General features: G+C 45.5%; 1 protein-coding gene across 1 annotated transcript in view; it reads right to left on the reverse strand.

The window, feature by feature from the left end:
* Window positions 1-10103, reverse strand: part of LOC119932140 (sodium channel protein type 9 subunit alpha-like) — a 100179-nt gene extending 90076 nt beyond the window's left edge. Inside the window, exon 1 of the mRNA XM_038751037.1 lies at window positions 10006-10103. The gene's annotated coding sequence lies outside the window, so the exon portion shown is untranslated. The remainder of the gene's footprint in view (window positions 1-10005) is intronic.
* Window positions 10104-26597: the final 16494 nt, after the last annotated feature.

Consider the following 26597-nt stretch of genomic DNA (forward strand, 5'->3'; position numbering starts at 1 on the left):
GGGGCTCACAAACTTATCTTCAGCTGTAGCAAGTGTGTGCCCCAAAGCTGTAAGCAAACTACTTCCTGGCAATACCTGGAGTCACTTGCTGTGTCAGCAATATTCATATCATTAAGAACATGCACAGTTCACAGAATAGTGTTCCCTCGGTAATGACAGCCAAAGAAGAACAACAGCTCTTAGAACAGTGTTTGACACATAGTAAGCACTTAAATACCATAAAAACAATCCTAGAGAACAACATAAATTGTGCATGCCAAAGAGTGGCTGTTCTTTGTCTTCTTTGTCCAAAGATGAATTTAATGAGGAAAAATCTGTTCATATCTTTAGCATTTTCATCATCTGGCTTATAAAACAGTAAGATAGATTACCTTGCAGGAGTTGGTTACCGCAATTAGCAGGAGTTCCTGGAATGTTGCATTAAAAAAGTCTTCCAATTAAGAATTCCAGGAAAGGAATGGGAATTCCTTAAGTTACTACTTGAACAAGCTGGAGATCAATGATTAAATAAGATCATAATGGATTCCCAATGCCAGACATGCAGAAGGAATATGTATTCTATGATTTCAGAATCCAACTGATAGTACCCAACTGAGAAAAGAGAAATATTTCAGATATAATATTTCAGATACTGTAGGCCAAAATTTATACCCTTCCAAAAGGCAGATAGTCACCGCAAACTCGATAGGGATTTCCTCCCATCACCATTCTCACCCAGATGAGATAGTGTAGCAGTACAACTCATCCTGCAGTCGGGGTTACACTAAGATAACCATCACAATGGTGTGTCAAACCTAATTATATTAATATTAATAATAATAATTGCGGTACTTGTTAAGTGTTTATTTTGTGCCAAACTCTTTACTAAGCACTTGGGTAGATACAAGTTAATCAGATTGAATTCAGAGTCCCTGTCCTATGTGGCATTGACAGCCTAAATAGGAGGGGAACAGGTACTTAATTCCCATTATACAGATGAGGAAACTGAGGGCACAGAGAAGTTAAATGATTTGCTCCAAGTCACCCAACAGGCAATTGGTGGAACCAGGATTAGAACCCAGGTCCTCTGTCTCGCAGACCTATGTTCTTTCCAATTAGACATCCTGCGTCTTACCTAGTATTTACCCCAGCACTTGTTAGACTGTTTGATATATATTTAGCACTTAACAGATACCACTATACTATGCTTGATTCAATTTAGCACTTTAGAAATACCACTATTATTATTATTATTATACTTGATTCAGTTAGGATGATAGAGGATTGCAAACAAAATGTATGAGTGAACTTCTGAGTAAATTGTACCTGAAAGGGGCAATTGGCATAACCAATTATGAGGGTGGGTGGGAAAGTGAAGGAATGAAGTTAAAAAAAAAATGTTCTTGGGTTGATGTACTCACCTAATATGAAAGCAGCGCCACTGAATAAAGAATTGCTGCTGCCTATTAAACTGCTTCATGAACCTAACATTGGCATTTTTCTTGTAAACTCTTTGTGGGCGGGGAACGTGTCTACTAACTCTGCTGTATTGTACTATCCCAAGACAGCACCTATAGTACAGTGGTCTGCACACAGTATGCGCTTAATAAATATCCATGATAGATTACAATGAACAGAAAATCCCAAACTGAAATTCTAACTCAAAATGAGAGACAGATTTAACACAGCTAGGCTTTTAACTGTTGAGGTTGAGGAGACACAAGATAGCGGGATTCTTTGCTAAGAGGGTTAACAATTAGTTTTCATATTCAGTGGTCTCACAGACTGCTTAATGAAGGGCATTTCATGTGTTCTTTTGAATTTAGCATGCCTTCATGAAAGAACTCATTTGAAGGGCCAAGCTGAAAAACCTCTGAAGGAAACAGTCAGATAACAGGTTAAATTCATAAATCCAGGTTTCATACTGCCTTATTTGCCAATGGACGACATCATAAACTCAGATTTTCACTTGAACGATTTCAGCCTGGCTATTTGTAAAGCTTTTCCCTAGAAGAAAGGAGCAAATATCAATCTCTACAAAAACAACTTCCCGGCAGACGCTGAAAGGGCTATTAATGCAGAATGTGTCTCTGCTGAAAAAGCACAGTTGCTTCACGTTATCCATAAAGGTGGTGAACCCAGGACATGGAAGAATTGAAAAGCAAATGATCAGGGGATTGCTCCCTTTCAAATGGAAATTTTTTTTACTATTTCAAGCAAAATAAAAAATGAAACTTTTTTAAGTAGAGCCACCATTTCCTCTTCCCCATCCCCAATGGGAGGTACACCCTTTGAATAATTTTTAAGTGCTATTCAGTCCTTAGAAGGGATAAATAATTTAGTGGAGCATACTCAGTGGCAGGGAAGACCTCATAAGAAAAGACTTCCTTCAAAATTTAGAACTCTAAAAACGTTAACCATTTCCTTCAAAACTGAGTTTCTAAAGCACATTTCATTTAGAGACTAAGATTCTAAAAATGAGATTAATTGCTGCAAATTTCCCCACATGTAATTCACAGTCTGATAGTGAAAGACAAGTGATTTTTGTAGCAAATAAGTTCCTGTTAATGAGAAAATGGCCCTGATAAATTTGAATGTAGACACTAAAGACATGCCTTCAAGCCATGTTGTAACCAGTATCTACCACAAATCCAAAATAATATTTTAAGTGTACATATTTTTAAACTCATCAGGTTTTCTGAAACTAGCTGCTTGCCCTAGTTGTCCAACTGGTCATGGAATTAGGTTGGGCTGGAATTATATTTAAGTGCCTGGAGGATGACTTCTGTATATGAGATGGACTTGAGAGGGAGCAGGGCATGAAGAAGAAAGAGGAGGGGAAAACGAGGATACTGTAAAGCAGAGTATTTATGTACGTGGCAGCTAGGATAGTGATATGGCAAATATTCTTTTTTGGCAGAGGCGGGGTCGATATTTCCAAATGACAGTTTTGGGTATACTTAAAACTAAGCTGTGTTTGGAAGAAAGAATCCAACAAACGTTGGGGAAATACTGAGAAAATATCAGGATTTTATAAAGTTTTATATTCACCATTCTCTGTGACAGAGCAAACAGGATGTTATGTTAGACGGGACTGTATCATTCTAGCAGCGTGACATGAACAACAATTAATGTACTGTGCTTAAGCATGTTATTGGTATTGCTGAAGGGAGGTAACCTAACTCACTTTTAGCCCAAAGAAACTTCAGGTAGACCTTAATAAACAACTGCGGTATTTATTAAATGCTTACTATGTGTCAAGCACTGTGCTAAACTCTGGGGTAAATACAAGACAATCCAATCAGACACAGTCCCTGTCCAGCAAAAATCTTACAGACTAAGGGAAGGGAGAGTATTTTACAGATGAGGCTTAGAGCAGTTAGCTGCTTTGTCCAAGGTCACATAGCAAACTAGGGGTGGAGTGCGGATTAGATTGGGGAAGAAGGAATTGCAACTTGATTTCCTCACCTTTGTTTGGTAAAATCCACCCCTTACTTTGAGTTCCAGTATACAAGTCACCAATGCACCATCATCCACAAAATGTGCTCAAAAGAACTTATTGAAGTATCTGTTTTTTACAGACCACTCCTACTAGAGAAAAAGCTTCATTAAGCTTCACTGAGAAACAGCATGGCCTCGAGGTAAAGCATGGTCCTGGGAGTCAGAAGGACCTGGGTTCTAATGCCAGCTCTGCTACTAGGCTGCTTTGTGAACCTGGGCAAGTCACTTTATTTCTCTGTGCCTCATTTACTTCATCTGCAAAATGGGGATTAAGACTGTGTGTCCCATGCAGAACATGGACTTGTGTCCAACTTAATTAGATTGTACCTACCCCAGCGCTGAGTACAGTGCCTGGCACAGAGTAAGCACTTAAAAAAAATGGAGCGATCTATACACTAAAGAAACCAACTGGAAACTCCAAACAGGATCAACTTACCAAATTCTTAAACTATAAACATGAAGTAATGGTAATGTAGTACTGGTACTCATATCTAATTATCTAATAGTAATGGTACTCAGATCTAATTCTGTGCTCTCTACATGTCTGGTGAGTTGCTGATACTCAATTAAACCTGAAATGGAGGGCAGATGAGAAAAATATGTTCTCTTGGCCTTTTAAGCATTCGCCGGGAGTAAAAAAAAAAAAAATTATTCAGGAAAGCCATTAAGTTAATAGTTTACAATCAATAATAATTGTGGCATTTGTTAAGTGGTTACTATGGGCCAAGCACTGTACTAACAACTGAGGTAGATCACCAGGCCCCACATGGGACTCACACTGTAAGTAGGAGGGAGAACAGGTATTGAATCCCCATTTTAAAGATGAGGGATAATGCTTTAGAACATTTCATTACTTTTTTCCCTCTAACCTATTTATTCACTTGTCTCCTACTGCTCCCCAGATCACACTCTCCATTCACCCAAACTAACTTTTCACCACATTCTCACCTCTTCCACCTCTAACCTCTGGCCTCTTGTCCTTCCTCCTTCCTCCACACACCCCACGTAGACTAGTCGGCTAGTCTACGTTCTCTCCATCCTCAAAATCCTTCTGATATCCTAACTCTTCCAGAAGACCTTCCCAGATCACATCATTCAACTATCTCAGTTCTTTTGCATCACACCTTCCCATAGCACTTTAACTTCACTATCTAAGCACTTCTTCTACTATGCAAATTGGTTGTTGCCCATCTTGTCTCCCTCATTAGATTGTAAACCAGGTGCAGCGTGGCCTAGTGGAAAGAGCACGGGTTTGGGAGTCAGAGGATATGGGTGCTAATCCCGTCTCCTCCACTTGTCTGCTATGTGACCCTGGGCAAGCTACTTAACTTCTCTCTGCCTAAATTACCTCATCTGGAAAATGGGGATTAAAACTGTGAGCCCCACGTGGGACAACTTGAATACTCTGTATCAACCCCAGGGCTTAGAACAGTGCTTGGCACATAACAAATACCATCATTATTGTTATTATTATTATCTGGCCTCTTTTGTACTCTTATAAGCAAAGAGTGTTATGCCCTGTCCACAGTAGTTTTTCGATAAATATTATTGATTCCTGGCAGAGTTGTCCTCAAGACTTACGCTGAGAAGATAAACACTACAGAGTACTGGCACCAATGAGTTTAAATATTCTCCAATATTCAGATATGAAACAGTGGGATTTTTCTCACTGATACTACTTTATTAATCTATACAACAGAAAGAACGAGCTACTAGATTTTGAACACTTTAAAACTGCAAACCCTTAAAAATCCTGTTTTCAGTACTTTTTTTGCCAAAGAGGGAATATACTTTCCCCAGTGCCCCCCAAAAAAAACAAGTATTTAGCACTGCAGTGATCACTAAACAACACTGTGAGGATGGCCTAGATTTTACAGTATTTTTCTTTAGACAGATAAAATGCCCTCTTGTTGCTTTCCTTTGAAACATTCTTCTTTGTTGACACAGGTTAAAAAAAAAATCCAGTTTCATTTCTTGCTTGTAAAGTAACCTAACTCCTAAAAAGGTGTAATTGATTTTCTAGCTATTTATCTTCTCTTCACTAAAGCATATTGGCCTGAATGCTAAAGGTAATGCTTTGTTCTATCTCCTGAAAGCCTCCCACAAAATGTAAAATTACCCTTGTTTAGTCTAGACTAGTGCAATCAACCACATGAGCACTCCTTGCTGAATAAGCAACTGGCTTCATTATTTCTAAAACTAAAACTAAATCCATCAGAACTCTCGAATCGAATCATCGTTTTAGTTGAAGCTAGTCGGGAAGAAGTGAGAAGCGTTACGGCGAGAAAATAAAGCAGCACTGTTGTTCAGACTGCAGGTCCCGAATTTAATTTTACTCACCCCTTTCTCTGACTGCCAGGAAGGTCTACCCCTTTCTTGGCATCATGACTGAGGGGCAGGGGAGAAAGAAAAGCACATAGGTGAAAGGATTTAGAGATCAACAACAGACCTGGCCATCCTTTCCAACAATTTTCCAGTCTGTTTGCATTTCAGTGTCTTTTTGCCCTGAAATGATCTGTTTAATTCCATTTTCTTTTCTCTAAAAGATGTTTACTATCTGATTTCCATCTCCACTGAGTAACCAATAAGAGGGAATGGGCTTAAATTGCAGCAAGAGGAAGGATTGTGGTTAGATTGAAGAAAGAACTTCTGGATGGAATTTACATGAGACCAAATTTATTGTGTTGCACTTTCCCAAGTGGCTATTGTAATTCTCTGTAAAAATAATAATAATTGTGGTATTTTTATGCAGTATGTACCAAAACTATACTAAGTGCTCGGGTAGATTCAAGAAAATCAGGTCCCACCTGGGACTCAATGTCTAAGTGGGAGGGAGAGCGGGTGTTGAACCGTCACTGTGCAGATAAGGGAACTGAGGCACACAGAAGTTAAATGCCTTGCCTAAGGTCACAGAGCAGGTAGTGGTAGAGCCAGAATTAGAACCCAGGTCCTCTGTCTCCCAGGCCCGTGCTATATAATGATGGCATTTATTGAGCGCTAGGCCACGCTGTTTCTCTGTACACAGTAAGTGCTCAATAAATATCACTGATTCACTGATTTTAGTGTCTCTTTGCATAGTGCTCTTTGTGGACAGTTGAGGACTACGCAGGGATATAGCATACTCATCACTCACCCACCTCACCTCACTCAGTGGCTGACCATTCACCTGCGTATCAAACAAAAACTCAATACTGGCTTGAAAGCATTCACTCACCTTACCTCCTCCTACCTCATCTCCCTTCTCTCCTTCTGCAACCCAGCCAACAACACACTTCACTCCTTTAGTGCTAACCTTCTCACTGTGCCTCCATCTCACCTGTCTCCCTTCCGACCCCTAGACCACAACCTGCTTCTGGCCTGGAACGCCCTCCTCAAAATCTGACAATTACCTTCCCCAGACTTCAAAGCCTCATTGAAGGCACATCTCCTCCAAGAGGCCTTCCCAAACTAAGCCCCACTTTTCCTCATCTCCCACTGCCCTCTGCATTGTCCTACCTTACTCCATTTGCTCTTCTCCCCTCCCAACCCCACAGCACTTATGTACATATCGTAATTTAATTTATTTGTATTGATGTCTGTCTCCCCCCACCCCTCACCCTGTCTAGACTGTAAGCTCCTTGTGGGCAGGGAATGTCACTGTTTATTGTTCATTCATTCACTCAATCATTTATTGAGTGCTTACTCTGTGCAAAGCACTGTACTAAGCACTTGGGAGAGTACAATACAACAACAGACACATTACCGGCCCACAACAAGCTCACGCACTTAGTACTGTGTTTGGCACACAGTAAGTGTTCAGTAAATACAATTGGATGAATGAAGCAACTCCACTCCCACCCCGACAAAAAAAAAAGCCATTGTGCTTGGCAAAGCCTCTTTGAACTTGGTGGTAGAAGTATATGGTTAGGGTTTGGGTTTTTTTTTGTGGTATTTGTTAAATGCTTAATATGTGCCAGGCACTGAACTAAGCACTGGGGTATATACAAGCTAACCAGGTTGGATACATCCCTGTCCCAAATGGAGCTCACATTCATAATCCCCATTTTACAGATGAGGGAACTGAGGCACAGAGAAGTTAAGTGATTTGTCCAAAGTCACCCAGGAGACAAGTAACGGGAGCTGGCATTAGAACCGAGGTCCTTCTGACTCTCAGGCCCTTGCTCTAGCCACTCTCCATGGTTACCAGACTTCCAGTGCTTAAAACCAGGAAAGGGCTTGCCCTGAATTTCATTAATGCCCATTCGGTCTGTTTTGCTCTTGGCTCAGGCCCATTGAGCAGGCTTTCTTCCTGAATTTCATATTTGATTGAGAACGGTCAAACTGTCACGCTTCTACAGCAGTCTCCTGAGAGGAGCCCCGACTCACTCTAAAGGGGGTTTCCCAATTGGTTCCTTCCAGTGAGGAGTCCTTAGATTTCCTTTGTTCCTATTTCCAAAGCCATCTACTTGTCCCTGTGGTCATGTGGAAACCCCAGGGCTTTTTGCAACTAGAAAAAGGGAGTGGGTTTCCTGCAGGAAGGCAGTTTTGCTGAGGGATGGAGTTATAATGCTACACCAAACCACAAGGATACAGAGAACTCCGACTCTGCCAACTGTCAGCTGTATGACTGTGGGCAAGTCACTTCACTGGGCCTCAGTGACCTCATCTGTAAAATGGGAATTAAAACCGTGAGACCCCCGAAGGACAACCTGATCACCTTGTAACCTCCCCAGCGTTTAGAACAGTGCTTTGCACACAGTAAGTGCTTAACCAATGCCATCACTAATTTCTGTGCCTCAGTTATCTCATCTGTAAAATGGGAATTAAGACTGAGCCCCCCTCCTTTCTCTCCCCCTCCTCCCCCTCCCCCTCCTTACCTCCTTCCCCTCCCCACAGCACCTGTATATATGTATATACGTTTGTATTCATTTATTACTTTATTTATTTATTTTATTTGTACATATTTATTCTATTTATTTGGTTTATATGTTTTGTTTTGTTGTCTGTCTCCCCCTTCTAGACTGTAAGCCCGCTGTTGGGTATGGACCGCCTCTATATGTTGCCAACTTGTACTTCCCAAGTGCTTAGTACAGTGCTCTGCACACAGTAAGCGCTCAATAAATACGATTGAACGAATGAATGATAGGGAAGGTGGGCAGGGAGAGACAGAATTATGTCCTAGTTCACAACAGCTTTAGCCGCCCTGAGTTGCTCCCCTTGTTTTTGTTTCTCCCCACTCTCCCAGCCCCACAGCACTTATATACATATCTATAATTTATTTTTTATATTAATGTCAGTCTCCACCCACCCCCAGAGTGTAAGCTCGTTGTGGGCGGAGAATATGTCTCTCTATTGTTGTATTGTACTCTCCCAAGCGCTCAGTACAGTGCTCTGCACACAGTACAGGTTCAGTTAATATGATTGAATGAATGAATGGTTCAGCCCCCCCTTCTGTAAGCCCTCCCTAGCTCTCTTCCCACCTGAAAAAGCTTGGGAGTGATAGGAACCAAACGTTAAACCTGCTTTCCTATCTCCTGCCCCCTAATACTGACGTTTCAAAGCCCGATATTGGGAAGGAGGGATGAGTCCAAAGGGGATTCCTCCCAGAGTGGGAGGGACCAAGGAGAACAGAGAAGGGGGCCAGGGTTTGCACTGCGGCTTAATTTCATTTCCTGAGGATGCCAGTAGCCACACTTAGCCTTCTTCAGCATACAGTTTCACTAAGATGTAAATTCCTTGTATTACTGTTTTACTTCCCAAACGTTCGGTACAGTTCACGACACTCAGTAAGTGCTCAATTAATACCATTATTCTTACAGAATTTGAGGTTAATGGGAAGAACTCCCGGAATAAATAGATTGCAATTGTAAATCCAGGAGGTGACTTTGTTTTTCTCTCTCCAGGAGGAATGACGGGCAAAGTGAACAAGTCAACAAGTGAAGGGAATCTCCGCCTGAAGGGAATCTGGGACGCTACTTCTGCCACTGGAGCTGACAGAAGGATTGGCCTTTTCCTTCCCCTGCTCTCTTTTCCGCCTCCTTTCACTGCCCCCAACACTCAAGGCTGCCCCTTCTTGCTCTCCCTCCCCACCATCCCCGGTTTGTCCCTCGGTTTACAGAATGGATGGAAGGCAGGATCATTCATGGACACCTGGGGATGGGCTGAGCATCCCTGTTTTCTTTTTAAAAAATCAGGTGTGCATGGGCTACAACCGGGTGTAGTTGGTGGGCCTCTCCTTTACCTCGATGGCTTGGAGCTGCTAGGAGGAGACCTGGATTCCCCCGGCTTTCCATCTGGGAAAGATGCTTTGGGCCACACCTTCTCCCCGGGGAGACAGGGAACTGGAGGAGGCCGGTCTCCATGAGACGACTGATTTCTGCTTCTCCTTTCCCACTTCTAAAGATTCCTTGCTGTTCTGTCCGCCCCCCTCCCCGCCAGGAACAGGTACCCGGGGGTGGTGGAGGGAGACAGAAGGAGGTGTTGACAGGGTCCGTAGCCGGGAGCAGACCCCACCCTAACCAGGGAAGCAAGAGGAAAGTCACTTACTTGTCCCATGCCCGCAGCTCATTCCCTCCACGGCCACCTGCAGGAATGGGTCCCCCGGAGAGGGCCCGCTTTCCTTCCTCCCGTCCTTCTGCCTGCCTGCCTGCTCTCTCCGCCCCAAGGCTCCCGCAGCCGGAGGTTTCCTGCGGCAGAAAATGTCCGTAAGCGGCGGTGGGTGGCCCGCGGAACTGCGCTCTGCTGATCTGGAGGAGGAGGAGGAGAAAGGAGGAGGAGGGGAGGAGGAGGAGAGGAGGAGGAGGGGGAGAGGAGGAGGAGGAGAAGAGGGAGAGGAGGAGGAGAGGAGGAGGAGAAGAGGGGGAGGAGGAGTGCCTAAGTTACCTCATCTGTAAAATGGGGATGAAGACTGTGAACCCGACGTGGAACAACCTGAGTACCTTGTATCTACCCCAGCGCGTAGAACGGTGCTTGGCATATAGTAAGCGTTTAACAAAAAACATAATTATTATTCCCTCCCTCTCCCTTCATCCCTCCTTTGTCTTCTCCCCTCACTTTCTCCCTTCCCTTTTCCCCTCTCCCCTCCCTTTTCCCCTCTCCCCTCCCTTTTCCCCTCTCCCCTCCCTTTTCCCCTCTCCCCTCCCTTTTCCCTTCTCCCCTCCCTTTCTCCCTTCTCCCTTCCCTCTCTCCCCCCTTTCCCTTCTCCCTCCTCCCCCCCTTTTCCCTTCTCCCTCCCTCCCTCCCTTTTCCCTTCTCCCCCCCTTTTCCCTTCTCCCTCCTCCCCCCCTTTTCCCTTCTCCCTCCTCCCCCCTTTTCCCTTCTCCCCCCTCCCCCCTTTTCCCTTCTCCCCCCTCCCCCCCTTTTCCCTTCTCCCCCCTCCCCTCCCTTTTCCTTTCTCCCTCCTCCCCCCCTTTTCCCTTCTCCCCCCTCCCCTCCCTTTTCCCATCTCTCCTCCCTTTCTCCCTTCTCCCCTCCCTTCTACCCTCCCTCTCTTCCCTCCCTCTCTTCCCTCCCCTCCCTTTCTCCCTTCCCTTTTCCCCCTCCCCTCCCTTTTCCTTTCTCTCCTCCCTTTCTCCCTTCTCCCCCTCCTTCTTCTCCTTCTCCCCTCCCTCCCTCCCCTCCCTTTCTCCCTTCCCCTTTCCCCTTCTCCGCTCCCTTTCTCCCTTCCCTCTCCCTTTTCCCCTTCTCCCCTCCCTTTTCTCCTTCCCCCTCCCTTTCTCCCTCCTCCCCTCCTTTTTCCTCCCCTCTCCCCTCCTCTTTTCCCTGTCCCGAGGGGTGGCCGGGTCCCACAGCTCCGGCAGCATCTCCCCCTCAGTCGCGGTCCAGAGCCGGGGGAGGGGGAGGGGGGGAACGGGAAAACCCTGCCATCCCGCCGGGATCTGGAAGTGGGAAGGCAGGCTGAGTTCCCTGCCTCTGAAGCCGCGGTTTCCGAGCGGGCAGTAGGGCCCGTGGCCGGTGTGTGGCCGCCGGAGAGGGAGAGGAGAGGAGGAGGAGAAGAAGAGGGAGAGGGAATTCGCCCTCTCGGTTGGGAATTCTCCCGCCGGGGACGTGGCCCAAAGTGGGAGGCTCCAGGCCCAGCTGGGGTGGGGAGGCATCAGTCCTGTCCCTGCTCTTCCCGCCCGGGAAAGGGAGCGGCTCCTGGGCATCGACAAGGAGGGGCATCGGAGGGAGGGAGAGCGGTGCCTGCCCCTAAATAAATAATGATGGTATTTGTACAGCGCTTACTATGTGCGAAGCACTGTTCCAAGCGCTGGGGAGGGATACAAGGTGATTAAGTTGTCCCACGTGGGGCTCCCAGTCTTCCTCCCCATTTTACAGACGAGGTCACTGAGGCCCAGAGTAGTGAAATGACTTACCCAAAGTCACCCAGCAGACAAGTGGCGGAGTCAGGATTAGAACCCATCATAATAATAATGTTGCTATTTGTTAAGCACTTACTATGTGCCAAGCACTGTTCTAAGCGCTGGGAAGGGATATAAGGTAATTAAGTTGTCCCACGTGGGGCTCACAGTCTTCCTCCCCATTTTACAGATAAGGTCACTGAGGCCCAGAGAAGTGAAGTGACTTGCCCAGAGTCACCCAGCAGACAAGTGGCGGAGTCAGGATTAGAACCCATAATAATAATAATGTTGCTATTTGTTAAGCGCTTACCATGTGCCAAGCACTGTTCTAAGCACTGGGGAGGGATACAAGGTGACTAAGTTGTCCCACGTGGGGCTCACAGTCTTCACCCCCATTTTATAGACGGGGTCACTGAGGCCCAGTGAAGTGACTTGCCCAAAGTCGCCCAGCAGACAAGTGGCGGAGTCAGGATTAGAACCCATAATAATAATAATGTTGCTATTTGTTAAGCGCTTACCATGTGCCAAGCACTGTTCTAAGCACTGGGGAGGGATACAAGGTGATTAAGTTGTCCCACATGGGGCTCAAAGTCTTCATCCCCATTTTACAGATGAGGTCACTGAGGCCCAGTGAAGTGACTTGCCCAAAGTCACACAGCAGACAAGCGGCGGAAGTGGGATTAGAACCCCATGATCCCTGGCTCCCAAGCCCGGGCTCTTTGCATTGAGCCACGCACATGCACCCCCTCGATTGGAAGGAGCAGGGAGGGGCGAGGAAGGGAATTGTACTTTCCAAGTGCCTAGTACAGTGCTCGGCACTCAGTAAATGCTCAATAACCTGGGAGTCAGAAGGTCATGGGTTCTAATCCCGGATCCACCACTTGTCTTCTCTGTGCCTCAGTTGCCTCATCTGTAAAATAGGGATTAAGATTGTAAACCTCACATGGGACAACCTGATTACCTTGTATCTACCCCAGTGCTTAGAACAGTGCTTGGCACACAGTAAACACTTAACAAATACCATTATTCCAGCACTTAGAACAGTGCTTGGCACTGTTCTAAGCGCTGGGGGAGATACAAGGTCATCAGGTTGTCCCACGTGGAGCTCACAGTCTTAATCCCCATTTTACAGATGAGGTAACAGAGGCACAGAGAAGTTAAGTGTCTTGACCAAAGTCACACAGCTGATAAATGGCAGAATCGGGATTAGAACCCACGACCTATGACTCCCAAGCCTGAATTCTCTCCACTAAGCCACACTGCTTCTCCAATACGATTGAATGAATGAATGAAGGGGTCGGTGGCAAGGAGAGAGCGAGAGAGGGCGGGCTGGATGGATGGCTTCTTTGACAAACGAAGGCTTCGGCGCTCGGAAAAGGCTGGAGGAGGCCGGGCAGGATCACCCTAAACTGGGCTGCTTCTTTACCCATCCCCTAGAAAAGCCACACAACGGGCAGTCGAGGAAAAATCCTTGCCAAGAGATGCCCTGGAAGTAGGAATTGCTGGGTGCCCATCAAGCCATGGCAGAGGCAGAGTTGGAATAACAATAGTAATAATATGTGTCAAGCACTGTTCTAAGCGCTGGGAGAGATACAGTGTCATCAGGTTGGCCCACATGGGGCTCACAGTTTTAATCTCCATTTTACAGATGAGGGAACTGAGGCACGGAGTAGTAAAGTGACTTTCCCAAGGTCACACAGCTAACAAGTGGTGGAGCCGGGATTAGAACCCGTGATCTTCCAACTCCCAGGCCCGTGCCCTATCCACTAGGCTGTGTTAGAATTGCCATGGCAAGGGCTGGCAAGCTATGGGTAATTGATAAGCTCCGAAGAACCAGACATTTACTCCCCCCACCATACACGCACTTTAATGCCTCACTGAAGGCACATCTCCTCCAAGAGGCCTTCCCAGACTAAGCCCCACTTTTCCTCATTTCCCACTCCCTTCCACGTTGCCATGTCTTTCTCCCTTCGCTTTTCCCCCTTATCCCCACCCTACAGCATTTATGTATCTATCTGTCATTTTATTTGTTTGTATTGATGTCTGTCTCCCCGCCTCTAGACTGTGAGCTCATTGTGGGCAGTGATTGGCACTCTTTATTGTACTTTCCCAAGTGCTTAATAAATACAAATATTAATAATGGTATTTGTTAAGGTCTTACTATGTGCCAAGCACTGTTTTAAACGTTGGGTAGATACAAGATAATCAGGTTGTCCCAGGTGGGGCTCACAGTCTTAATCCCCATTTTACAGATGAATTAAATGAGGCACAGAGAAGTTACATGAGTTGCCCAAATTCACACAGCAGACAAGTGGCAGAGTTGGAATTAGAACCCATGTCCTCTGACTCTCAAGCCCGTGCTCTTTGCATGAAGCCACTTAGAGTGCTTCTCTAAGCACTCTTCCAAGCGCTTAGTACAGTGTTTAACACATAGTAAGTGCTCAATAAATATGATTTAATGAATCCTTTGTCTCCCCACATTTTATTCCCCAGCTGCCACCATACTTCTTTGGAACCTCACAAGCACTCAGATACTCATAATCCCCCAGTAACACTAACGTAAATAAGAAGGAATGATAAACTATTTAAGACTTCTACATGTTTGTAACTTAAGTGTCTCTATGTCTTGCTAGATTGCAAGGTTCTTGAAGTCAGGGATAATAGATAATTTCTCTTGTGCTCTCTCAAGTGCTTAATTCAGTGGCCTGCACTTAGTAGTTGCATAATAAATGCTACTGTTTGAATGGACATTTCAGGGAGTAAAATGCCTGCTTGGATGAGTACTATGGAGAATACCAGATTGCTTTACTCCATAAATTTTGCCTAGCCTTTTCTTTCACTCATTTTAGATCTTCGGGTTCAGGGCTTTTAGCAGCATCCATCCACAAGTCAGACAAAGCCTATTGAGTTACCACTTTAATGGGTTTAACCTCCCCTAGAGTGTTTCAATTTGGCAACAGCTCAAGAAGAGCCCCCAGACTATCCACGGAGCACAACCAGACATCCAGTCACATCAATCAAACAATCAATCATATTTATTGAGCGCATACTGTGTGCAGAGCATTGTACTAAGCACTTGGGAAGTACAAGTTGGCAACCTATACAGTCCCTACCCAACAGTGGGCTCACAGTCTAGAAGGGGGAGATAGAGAACAAAACCAAACGTATTAACAAAATAAAATAAATAGAATAGATATGTACAAGTAAAATAAATAGAGTAATAAATATGTACAAACGTATATAAAAGTGCTGTGGGGAAGGGAAGAAGGTAAAATGGGGTGGATGGAAAGGGGGACGAGGGGGAGAGGAAGGAGGGGGCTCAGTCTGGGCAGGCCTCCTGGAGGAGGTGAGCTCTCAGTAGGGCCTTGAAGGGAGGAAGAGAGCTAGCTTGGCGGATGGGCAGAGGGAGGGGCATTCCAGGCCCGGGGGGATGACGTGGGCCGGGGGTCGACAGCGGGACAGGCGAGAACGAGGCACCGTGAGGAGATTAGCAGCAGAGGAGCGGAGGGTGTGGGCTGGGCTGTAGAAGGAGAGAAGGGAGGTGAGGTAAGAGGGGGCAAGGTGATGGAGAGCCTTGAAGTCCAGGGTGAGGAGTTTCTCCCTGATACGCAGATTGACTGGCAGCCACTGGAGATTTTTGAGGAGGGGAGTAATATGCCCAGAGCGTTTCTGGACATAGACAATCTGGGCAGCAGCATGAAGTACGGATTGAAGTGGGTAGAGACACGAGGATGGGAGATCAGAGAGAAGGCTGATGCAGTAGTCCAGACAGGATAGGATGAGAGCTTGAACGAGCAGGGTAGCGGTTTGGACGGAGAGGAAAGGGCAGATCTTGGCAATGTTGCGGAGTTGAGACCGGCAGGTTTTGGTGACGGCTTGGATGTGAGGGGTGAATGAGAGAGCGGAGTCGAAGATGACACCAAGGTTGTGGGCTTGTGAGATGGGAAGGATGGTAGTGCCATCAACAGTGATGGGAAAGTCAGGGAGAGGGCAGGGTTTGGGAGGGAAGACAAGGAGTTCAGTCTTGGACATGTCTTGGACATCACCTGTGTTGTCATGAAAATAGAAACAGATGCTTTTTCTACCTAGATTATATGGTGCAATTCTCTAAAGTGCCCTTACCATTCTTCACTCTTCCCAAGCTCCCCTTCTGACCTGTACCCCTTTCTCATCTTGCCCACTTCGGACCTTTTGTTCCTGATGTTCCCTTAGCCTGAAAGTCCTTGCCCCCACAAATCTGACATATATCCATCCTCCACTTCCAAAGCCATCCTAAAATCCCACCTCCTCCTACCAGCCCTCCAAATTAAGTCCCCAAGCTCTGTCATATCAACCCAACAGCTACCTCAAGTTCTTAGGTATATATTTATACCCACCGTCAGCACCCATATGTGTATGTTTATTTGTACATTCAATTGCCCTGTTTCCATTATTTGTAAAAGATATCAGTCTTTCTCCCCTATTAGCATGTAAATTATTCTGCTTCTCTTGTACTTTTCCCAAGATTCCAGTACAGGTCACCACAACAAGTGGACACTTCAAGTGTTATTAGCACAACTGCCTCTCCCCATTCAGGGGCCGAGATATTCCCTTGCTGCTAAACACCAGAAGATTCATTTACTTAATAATAATAATTCTAATGGCATTTATTAAGCGCTTACTATGTGCAAAGCACTGTTCTAAGTGCTGGGGAGTTTACAAGGTGATCAGGCTGTCCCACGTGGGGCTCACAATCTTAATCCCCATTTTACAGAAGAGGTCACTGAGGCACAGAGAAGTGAAGTGACTTGCCCAAAGTCACACAGCTGGCAAGTGGCGGAGCCGGGATTTGAACCCATGACCTCTGACTCCAAAGCCCGGCTCTTCCTACTGAGCCACACTGCTTCTCTAAGATGGAGTTAAAGTAATAATAATAATGTTGGCATTTATTAGGCGCTTACTATGTGCAAAGCACTGTTCTAAGCGCTAGGGAGGTTACAAGGTGATAAGGTTGTCCCATGGAGGGCTCACAGTCTTAATCCCCATTTCACAGAGAGGTAACTGAGGTACAGAGAAGTTAAGTGACTTGCCCAAAGTCACACAGCTGACAACTGCCGGAGCCGGGATTTGAACACATGACCTCTGACTCCAAAGCCCGTGCTCTTTCCACTGAGCCATGCTGCTTCTCCTAGTGGGAGAAGTAGTAGTGGGAAAACAAAGGGCAGAACGGGGACTGTATATATAGATATATACTAGATATAGTAGATATATTAAGAAGCAATTTTCCTGATTCTTTCTTAATTATTGCCTGATGATTCAGCTGTCCCAAGAAGATGAGGAGCTGGACTGCAAAAAACTCACTTTCAGTAATGGCAGACACAGCAGAGAAGAGGATGGGAAATCCAGTAGTGAATGGCCAAGAACATGTAGGAGTAAGACAGTTGGGCACAGCCACCCACCCCACATCTGACCCCACCAGGCTCCCACCAGGCCCTAAGGGGTCTACAGAGCAGCCAGAGACCACTTCTGAATCCTCCTGTTCTGCAGGCAGCATGTGTGTGTGTATGAGTGAGTGCTGTGTGACTAACAAACCTGCCTGCATGTCAGCTGTGTGACTTCGGGCAAGTCACTTAACTTCTCTGTGCCTCAATTGCCTCATCTGTAAAATGGGGATCAAGACTGTGAGCCCCAAGTGGGACAACCTAATAACCTTGTATCTATTCCAGCGTTTCGAACAGTGCTTGGCACATAGTAAGTGCTTAACAAATACCAAACAAAACAAATACCAACATTATCATTATTATTAGTTCCACTCCTCTCTGTACAGTAGAATGTAAGCTCCTTGTGGGTGGGAAAAGCTTCACTTCTCTGTGTTGCATTTTCCCAAGACCTTAGTTCAGACTGAACTACTATTCCTACTCTATTTTCTGGTCTCTTTTCTGTCTCCCAGTTCTCCAACCTTTCTCATTCCCTGGATCATTGACCACATCCCCTTCCACTTGAACTCCAAAAAATATTGTCACTTAATTGTACGGAGCAGCACTGGAAATGGAAACATTCTGGGAACTCTGTATCACCATCAAAACAGTTTTATCAATCAATTGTATTTATTGAGCGCTTACTATATGTAGAGCACAGTACTCAGCATCTGGTAAGGTACAATGCAACAATATAACAGAAACATTCCCTGCCCACAGTGAGCTTTGATTTGGAGATTTCGCAAAATCCCAAATTGCCTTTAGCTGGGTCCTTCCTATCCTGGTTTCTACGCTGCTAGAGATTAATTGATTTTATATTTGCTCCATATCTAGAGATTGAGGCAATTTTCTGCTCCCAGAAGTGATATTTGGGGAGGAAAAATCTCAAGAATTATTACTCATATTGATGGAATGATTCTAAAGACCTTGAATTTGAGGAGAAGCAAGCATTTTCTGTCTCCCTTTATATACAACAATATGTAAATCTGTTTTAAAAAGCTAATCATTGCTGTTCAGGATCAGGAAAGTGAATATACAAGCCAAAAGGTTGAGCCACAAGCAAAATAGAAAGGAAAAGAACAGAATGCAAAGAAAGAAAACGAGGAGGCATTGAGGAGTAAGAAACATGAAAAGAAAGACCAAAAGTATATGGGGATTGATCAATTAAAGAGCGATGTGTGGGAGAAAAATGAATGGCTTGGAGAAAATAGGGATAGGTGAGAGTTTAAACTTCAATATATTTGTAGGTTGGCTTTTTCCAGTTTTGAAGGCCCAACCCTTTAAATTCTCCCTCACCAATGCCCCAGTCAGTTGCCTGGCTTAATGGGAGTTCCTAACCCTTTTCTGTTCCCAGAAAAAATGCACTGATCATGAAGATAAAATCAGAGACAGGGTGAAACAGAAAGGAGAAATGCAGATGCTAAATTATGCACGATGAAAAGATCAGCATGCATAATGCTTTCTTGAGAAGCAGCATGGCCTAGTGATTAGAGCCAGAGCCTGGGAATCAGAAGGACCTGGGTTCTAATCCTAGCTCCACAGTTTGTCTGCTGAGTGACCTTGGGCAAGTCGCTTAACTTCTCTGTGCTTCAGTTATCTCAGCTGTATAATGGGGATTAAGACTAAGCCTCATGTGGTACGTGGACTTTATTCAACTTGATTAGCTTGCATCTACCCCAGGGCTTAGTACAGTGCCTGACACATAGTAAACACCATGGCGTAGTGGATAGTTCACAGGCCTCCAAGTCAGAAGGTCTTGGGTTCTAATCATGATCCACCCCTTATCTACTCCAGCTCTTAATAGTTTGTATCTGCTCTCTGTTGCATCATTGTCTGCCAATGATATTATTGCCATAGCATATTGATTGCTCAACTACACCCTGTGATGCCATCGCCTACTTTTATCATTGCTACTGTTTTATTGCTTCTGCATCTCAATTGTTAACCCCCCGCGGTACTGTCACTCGCCCTGCTGACCTCACCATGAACTTTCAGTTCCCTTGCTCCCAACTGCCATTCCCATTCCTCACCTTCCCCTTCCCCTCTCCCACCCAGCTGTTTCCCTCCCTCTCACCCACCAAGACCGCTCCCCCTCAACCCCTACCAAGGATTCCTCTGTACCAGCGCAGGTCCTCCGCTTCTCCCTCCCAGCCCCCCTCCTCCCCTTCTCCCCGTCCCCACCCCATCCCAGTTCTCCTTTCCCATCGCCACCCCCCTTCCCACTCTCCCCGCCCAGGCCCCCGCCAACTCATCCCAATCCAAACCCTCCCCACCCCTCGCACCCTTCCCCCTCCCTCCCCACCCTCGACAGCTGATGCCAAGTGTGGCCTCTGGAACCCCCGCTCCGTTTTAGGTAAGATCCCTTTCATCCTGGACCTTTTCCTTTCCAGTTCTCTACTCCTCCTCGCCCTAACTGAAACATGGCTGTCGCCGGACGACACGGTCTCTTCTGCTGCTCTCTGCAGTGCAGGTCCTCCGCTTCTCCCACTCCCCCAGACTCACCGGAAAAGGAGGAGGTGTCGGTTTCCTTCTCGCCCCCCAATGTCGCTTTCGCACTATCCCTCCTCCCCCTTCCCTTTCCTTCCCTTCCTTTGAAGCCCACATTATTCGCCTCTACCACCCCCTCCAGATTCTTGTAGCCGTCATCTACCGCCCTCCGGGCCCCACTTCCAACTTCTTTAACGACTTTGACCCCTTCCTCACATTCCTTCTCTCCTTCTCCATGCCCACTCTGATCCTCGGAGACTTCAATATCCACATGGATATCCCTAACGACTCCTCTGCCGCCCGCCTTCTATCTCTCCTTGACGCTGCCAACCTCTTCCTCCACCCCACCTCGCCCACTCACCAACTTGGTCATACCCTCGACCTCATCATCTCCTACCGCTGCACTGTGTCCACCCTCACCAACTCTGTGATCCCTCTCTCTGATCATAATCTTCTCACCTGCCTCCTCACTCACACTCCTTTCCCCTGTAAATCCGTATTACTCCCTCACAGAGATCTCCGCTCTCTGGACCCCACCCATCTTTCGGAGCGCCTCACACCCCACCTCGCCGCCCTCTCCTCTCTACCCAGTCTTGATGATCAGATTACTGCTCTCAACTCTACCCTTTCTACTCAGCTAGACTCGCTCGCTCCCCTTTCCCTTCGCCGCTCTCGCACCACTAACCCACAGCCCTGGATCACTGCCACTGTCCGCCTCCTTCGCTCTTATGCTCGAGCTGCCGAACGCTGCTGGCGAAAGTCTAAACACCATGCCAACCTCGTTCACTTCAAGTTTATCCTTTCCTGCCTTAACCCAGCCCTCTCTTCTGCCAGACAAAACTATTTCTCCTCCCTTATTGACACCCATGCCCATCACCCCCGCCAGCTCTTCCGTACATTCAACTCCCTTCTCAGGCCCCCGGTTCCTCCCCCTCCTCCTTCCCTCACCCCCAACGATCTGGCCTCCTACTTCATTAACAAAATTAAATCCATCAGGTCCGACCTCCCCAAAGTCTCTTCCCCCCTTTCTCCAACCCCCCGGCTCTCAACACTCTCTGCTACTCTCCCATCCTTCCCAGCGGTATCCTCAGAGGAACTCTCCTCCCTCCTCTCAAGTGCTACTCCGGCCACCTGTGCTTCTGACCCCATTCCCTCTCATCTTATGAAATCTCTCGCTCCATCCCTTCTCCCCTCCTTAACTTCCATCTTCAACCGCTCACTCTCCACTGGTTCCTTCCCCTCTGCCTTCAAACATGCCCATGTCTCTCCCATCCTAAAAAAACCCTCTCTTGACCCCACCTCACCTTCTAGTTATCGTCCCATATCCCTTCTACCATTCCTTTCCAAACTCCTTGAACAAGTTGTCTACACGCGCTGCCTAGAATTCCTCAACAACAACTCTCTCCTCGACCCCCTCCAGTCTGGCTTCCGTCCCCTTCATTCCACGGAAACTGCGCTCTCAAAGGTCACCAATGACCTCCTGCTTGCCAAATCCAACGGCTCATACTCTGTCCTAATCCTCCTCGACCTCTCAGCTGCCTTTGACACTGTGGACCACCCCCTTCTCCTCAACACGTTATCTGACCTTGGCTTCACAGACTCCGTCCTCTCCTGGTTCTCCTCTTATCTCTCCGGTCGTTCTTTCTCAGTCTCTTTTGCAGGCTCCTCCTCCCCCTCCCATCCTCTTACTGTGGGGGTTCCCCAAGGTTCAGTGCTTGGTCCCCTTCTGTTCTCAATCTACACTCACTCCCTTGGTGACCTCATTGGCTCCCACGGCTTCAACTATCACCTCTACGCTGATGACACCCAGATCTACATCTCTGCCCCTGCTCTCTCCCCCTCCCTCCAGGCTCGCATCTCCTCCTGCCTTCAGGACATCTCCATCTGGATGTCCGCCCGCCACCTAAAGCTCAACATGTCGAAGACTGAGCTCCTTGTCTTCCCTCCCAAACCTTGTCCTCTCCCTGACTTTCCCATCTCTGTTGACGGCACTACCATCCTTCCCGTCTCACAAGCCCGCAACCTTGGTGTCATCCTCGACTCCGCTCTCTCATTCACCCCCTCACATCCAAGCCGTCACCAAAACCTGCCGGTCTCAGCTCCGCAACATTGCCAAGATCCGCCCTTTCCTCTCCATCCAAACCGCTACCCTGCTAATTCAAGCTCTCATCCTATCCCGTCTGGACTACTGCACTAGCCTTCTCTCTGATCTCCCATCCTCGTGTCTCTCTCCACTTCAATCCATACTTCATGCTGCTGCCCGGATTATCTTTGTCCAGAAACGCTCTGGACATATTACTCCCCTCCTCAAAAACCTCCAATGGCTACCGATCAATCTGCGCATCAAGCAGAAACTCCTCACCCTGGGCTTCAAGGCTCTCCATCACCTCGCCCCCTCCTACCTCACCTCCCTTCTCTCCTTCTACTGCCCAGCCCGCACCCTCCGCTCCTCCACCACTAATCTCCTCACTGTACCTCGCTCTCGCCTGTCCCGCCATCGACCCCCGGCCCACATCATCCCCCGGGCCTGGAATGCCCTCCCTCTGCCCATCCGCCAAGCTAGCTCTCTTCCTCCCTTCAAGGCCCTGCTGAGAGCTCACCTCCTCCAGGAGGCCTTCCCAGACTGAGCCCCTTCTTTCCTCTCCCCCTCGTCCCCCTCTCCATCCTCCCGTCTTACCTCCTTCCCTTCCCCACAGCACCTGTATATATGTATATATGGTTGTACATATTTATTACTCTGTTTATCTATTTATTTATTTATTTTACTTGTACATTTCTATCCTACTTATTTTATTTTGTTGGTATGTTTGGTTCTGTTCTCTGTCTCCCCCTTTTAGACTGTGAGCCCACTGTTGGGTAGGGACTGTCTCTATGTGATGCCAATTTGTGCTTCCCAAGCGCTTAGTACAGTGCTCTGCACATAGTAAGCGCTCAATAAATACGATTGATTGATTGATTGATTATCTGCTGTGTGACCTTGGGCAAGCCATTTAACTTCTCTGTGCCTCATCTGTATACTAGGGAGCGGAACTGTGAGTCCCACATGGGAAAGGGACTTTTTCCAAACCAATTTGCTTGTATTCACCCCAGTGCTTAGTATAGTGCCTAGCTCATAGTAAGCACTTAAATACCGTAATTATTATTAACAGATACCATAAAAATCAAGGCAAGAGATTGTCAATATAAAGGAAAATTGATTAAGGTGGTTTAATGTGTAGGTCTAGGTTCACAAATTGCTAGCTTTTGCACCTGTAAAGATATTTAGGAATGCATTTTAAATTCAGTTTACATCTTTTAAATCTACCAACCGTAGAGAGTATACTGTAAGCTTACTGTGGACAGGGAACGTGTCTATCATTCCTGTTGTATGATGCTCTCCCTAGCACTTAGTAAGGTGTTCTGCACACAATAAGTGCTCAATGAATAAAACACGGGCCTGAAAGTCAGAAGGTCTTGGGTTCTAATCCGTGCTCCATCACTTGTCTGTTGTGTGACCTTGGGAAAGCCACTTTACTGTTCTTTACCTCAGTTACCTTGCAAAATGGAGATTAAGATTGGTAGCCCCATTTGGGACATGGACTGTGTCCAACCTGATTAGCTTGTGTTTGCCCCAGCACTTAGTACAGTGTCCGGCAAAGAGTGGTTAACGATTGTCATAAAAAAGTACCATTGATGATGAAGAGATAGAGATTGTGTTCAGGTATATTTTGACCAAATATTTAAGAGTTTTGCTTAGCCAGAAATACAAAAGAATAAGTAATTGCAATAAAAGTAAAGTAGGTTAAGCAAACAGAAACCCGCAAGAGCTGAAAACAGTGCCAACACATGAAGTTAGATACTAGGGGCGACCTAGTCTCAAACAGGATTTAAGGAGAGGAGGTTATTTGGCCGGCAAGATCATGGGCTAGAAGAAACAGTCCTGCCACTCTCCTATTGTATAACCTAGGGCAAGTTACTTAAGTTATCTGTGCCTCAGTTTACTCATCTGTAAAATGGGGATTAAATACCTGTTCTTCCTCCATGGGACTGGGATGTAGTCCAACCTGATTATCTTATATCTACCCCAGCACTTAGTAAAATGCTTGGCATGTAGTAAGTGCTTAAATACCACACTCATAATATCTATTTTCACATTTATTTTATATTTATGAGATAAAGCTGTTGTCTAGGAATTAATAGATTTTATTGAGCTCTTACTGTGTGCAGAGCACTACACTAAGCACTTGGGAAAGTATAATACATCAGAGTCAGAAGGTTATGTGGGATGCAAAAAAAATTGCATATAATAATGAAGTCTGTAAATTGAAGAGAGCAATTACCTTGGAATAAAAAATGTACTTGGGGTTAGTCATGCTTTGCAGGAAGAAACTTGATTCACTCTATCCAACCTAAGTCTAAGACATTTCCCTTCAGCATTTTGTAATTGCTCACTGGGGAGTTCAAGAGAATTGATAAATTGAAGCCCAATTGCACTTTATCCGATACTGCGATTTTTGGCTCATCTCAGTGACTGATCTAAATAGAGAGTGAAACCAACATTGGTTTAATTCTGAAGGCCCTACCCTAGTGCCACCTGGTGTGTAAATTAGTCATAAACAACTGGCATTTTCATGGTTTTTCTCTCAGTTTAATAAGTCAATGGTATTGAGCAGTTACTGGATGCAGAGCACTGTAGAAAGCAGTTGAATGCCCTTTTTATATCTCTTTTTATGCTTATGCTCTCACTCATCAGGCTATTCAGTGCTGGAGTAGCGACTCTACACTCGGACAATCACTGTGCTATAAGTAACCCCAGTCTTTTGGGGTAATCAATTCTCATCGTCAGTCAGAGAGGGTTTTCAGTGTGGAAGTTACCTGTTAAAAGTGAAGGAGTAGTTGGGAAAAGATGGAATAAAGGCATAAAGCCCCCAACTCTGCAGTAGATCAGCCGTGAAGCCACAAGCAAGGGAACCATGATTCCATAGACGACGCCTTTTCTGGGCCAAGCCAATAGAAGGACAGATTAACAAGACATATAATCAGTCAATTAATCAATATGGACCATCTACTATATGCAGAACACATACTAAGCATAGTTAGAAGATATGATCTCTGCCCTCAAGAAGCTTATAATCTATCAAGAGAGACAGGCACAAAATCAGTTACAGATTAGGGGAAGAGAAAAATGGAAAAATCGTTATGTCGATGAGTTAACGCTTGAACATTAAATTATGCATGTCTACAGATGGTTATGTAGGTCTAAGTGCAGAGGTGGTGAAAAAGTGATAGGTGGTTTTTGGGAGAGGAGATAAAATAATCCTGCAGGGTTTCCTGGAGGAAGTTTCATAAGAGCTTTGAAGGTGAAGACACTATGGCCTGACACATTTGAAGGGGCAGGGAGTTTCAGGCTGGAGGAAGAGTGGGACACGAATTGTGTACAACCTGATTATCTTGTACCTACCCCAGCTTGGATTGACTTTGGAACAGTTTGGATGGCGCGGAAAGGGTGGATTTAAGCAATATTGTGAAGGAGTTCACAGAGATAAAATTCACCATCAGCATCACCTTCAAACATGGGCAGCTATATGCAGTAAAAACATAAACCTACACTTCCCTATTGGAGGTACTCTAGAACCTACTGATTCCTCCTGCCTACATAGCTATCTACTTTGGAGAACAGTAACATTAGCATCCAAGCAAATAAATGAAAAAAGGAAAAGTTATGTTTTGATTAGCCCATTTTGGTCGGTAGTTTCTAGTTCTAAAGATTCTTGCATATGATTCCTTTGAAAATGAACATACAAGAAATCAATCAATGATATTTATTGAGAGCTTACTGTGCTAAGAGAATGGTACAAAGAGTTTGGAAGAGTAGGATAACTAGTCTAATTCACAGTTCATTATTTTTTTCCATTTTTAAGTACAGGTCTTAAGTTTGCCTTTTTGAAGTCTTGGTAAGGAATCTTGCATTCTACCTACTCTCCTTTATGACCCGTAAAAAAAATAATAGGTTGAAATTTTAAATTTCAGTCATTTGTTCCATTATGCCTTCTCGCTAAAGATCTGCTTCCCTGTTGTTTCTCTTTTCTGATGTTTGTAAAATGCTACCTTCTTATCTTTTGAATCCATTGAGTGCTATCCTGGCCATACTAACTTCATGCTTGTTTACATGCACTGCTATCTAATTACATGTCCCTGGTCAGTTGCCCAGTTGCTATCTGTGGGTCATTTAATATGAAGTGGGAAGAGTTCTTACTCAAATGAGTTGATTTACCATTCCTTTTATTAGTAGAGTTCATTCTTGCGGCCTTAATAATGCTTAGTCCATCTTTGGAGGGAAAAAAATACCTTTTGACATTGAGCAAAATTTTATCCTACAGTCAAACTCTGAAATTCAGATCCTCACAAGAGGGCGCTCGTCTATTACAAATGATTCCTACATCAGAGGAGAGTTTTATTTAATCTAACAGATCCTGTTCAAAAGAAATGGCTTTTGAATGATGCATAATGCATAATTATGAGTTCCCATGATGTTAAGTTAATTCTCCTTCCCTTATATTAGAGAGCTTGTTTCCCCCCCAAAAAAGCCCAATATAAATATTCTCCTAAGAGACAAACTTCTTTCCCGTGGCAGTTTTCTTCTGATGAAAACATAAACCTTAGGAATACCATAAGCATTATCTGCTTATGCAACTTCATGCTGATCATCTTTATGAAAAGCGCAAACTCTGAAAGGGTTGCCCCTAGCAACAGAGAAAGCTTACACCGCCTATCTAAAATAATGAGGAAATGTTCCCATTTTGTCACTTCACTTCTCTTTGTTATTGAGAGGTCAATAATTTTGCTCATTTCAACAGATAAATAATATTGGCAAGGA

This window comes from Tachyglossus aculeatus, chromosome 9, assembly GCF_015852505.1.
Source record: "Tachyglossus aculeatus isolate mTacAcu1 chromosome 9, mTacAcu1.pri, whole genome shotgun sequence".
Lineage (NCBI taxonomy): Eukaryota > Metazoa > Chordata > Mammalia > Monotremata > Tachyglossidae > Tachyglossus > Tachyglossus aculeatus.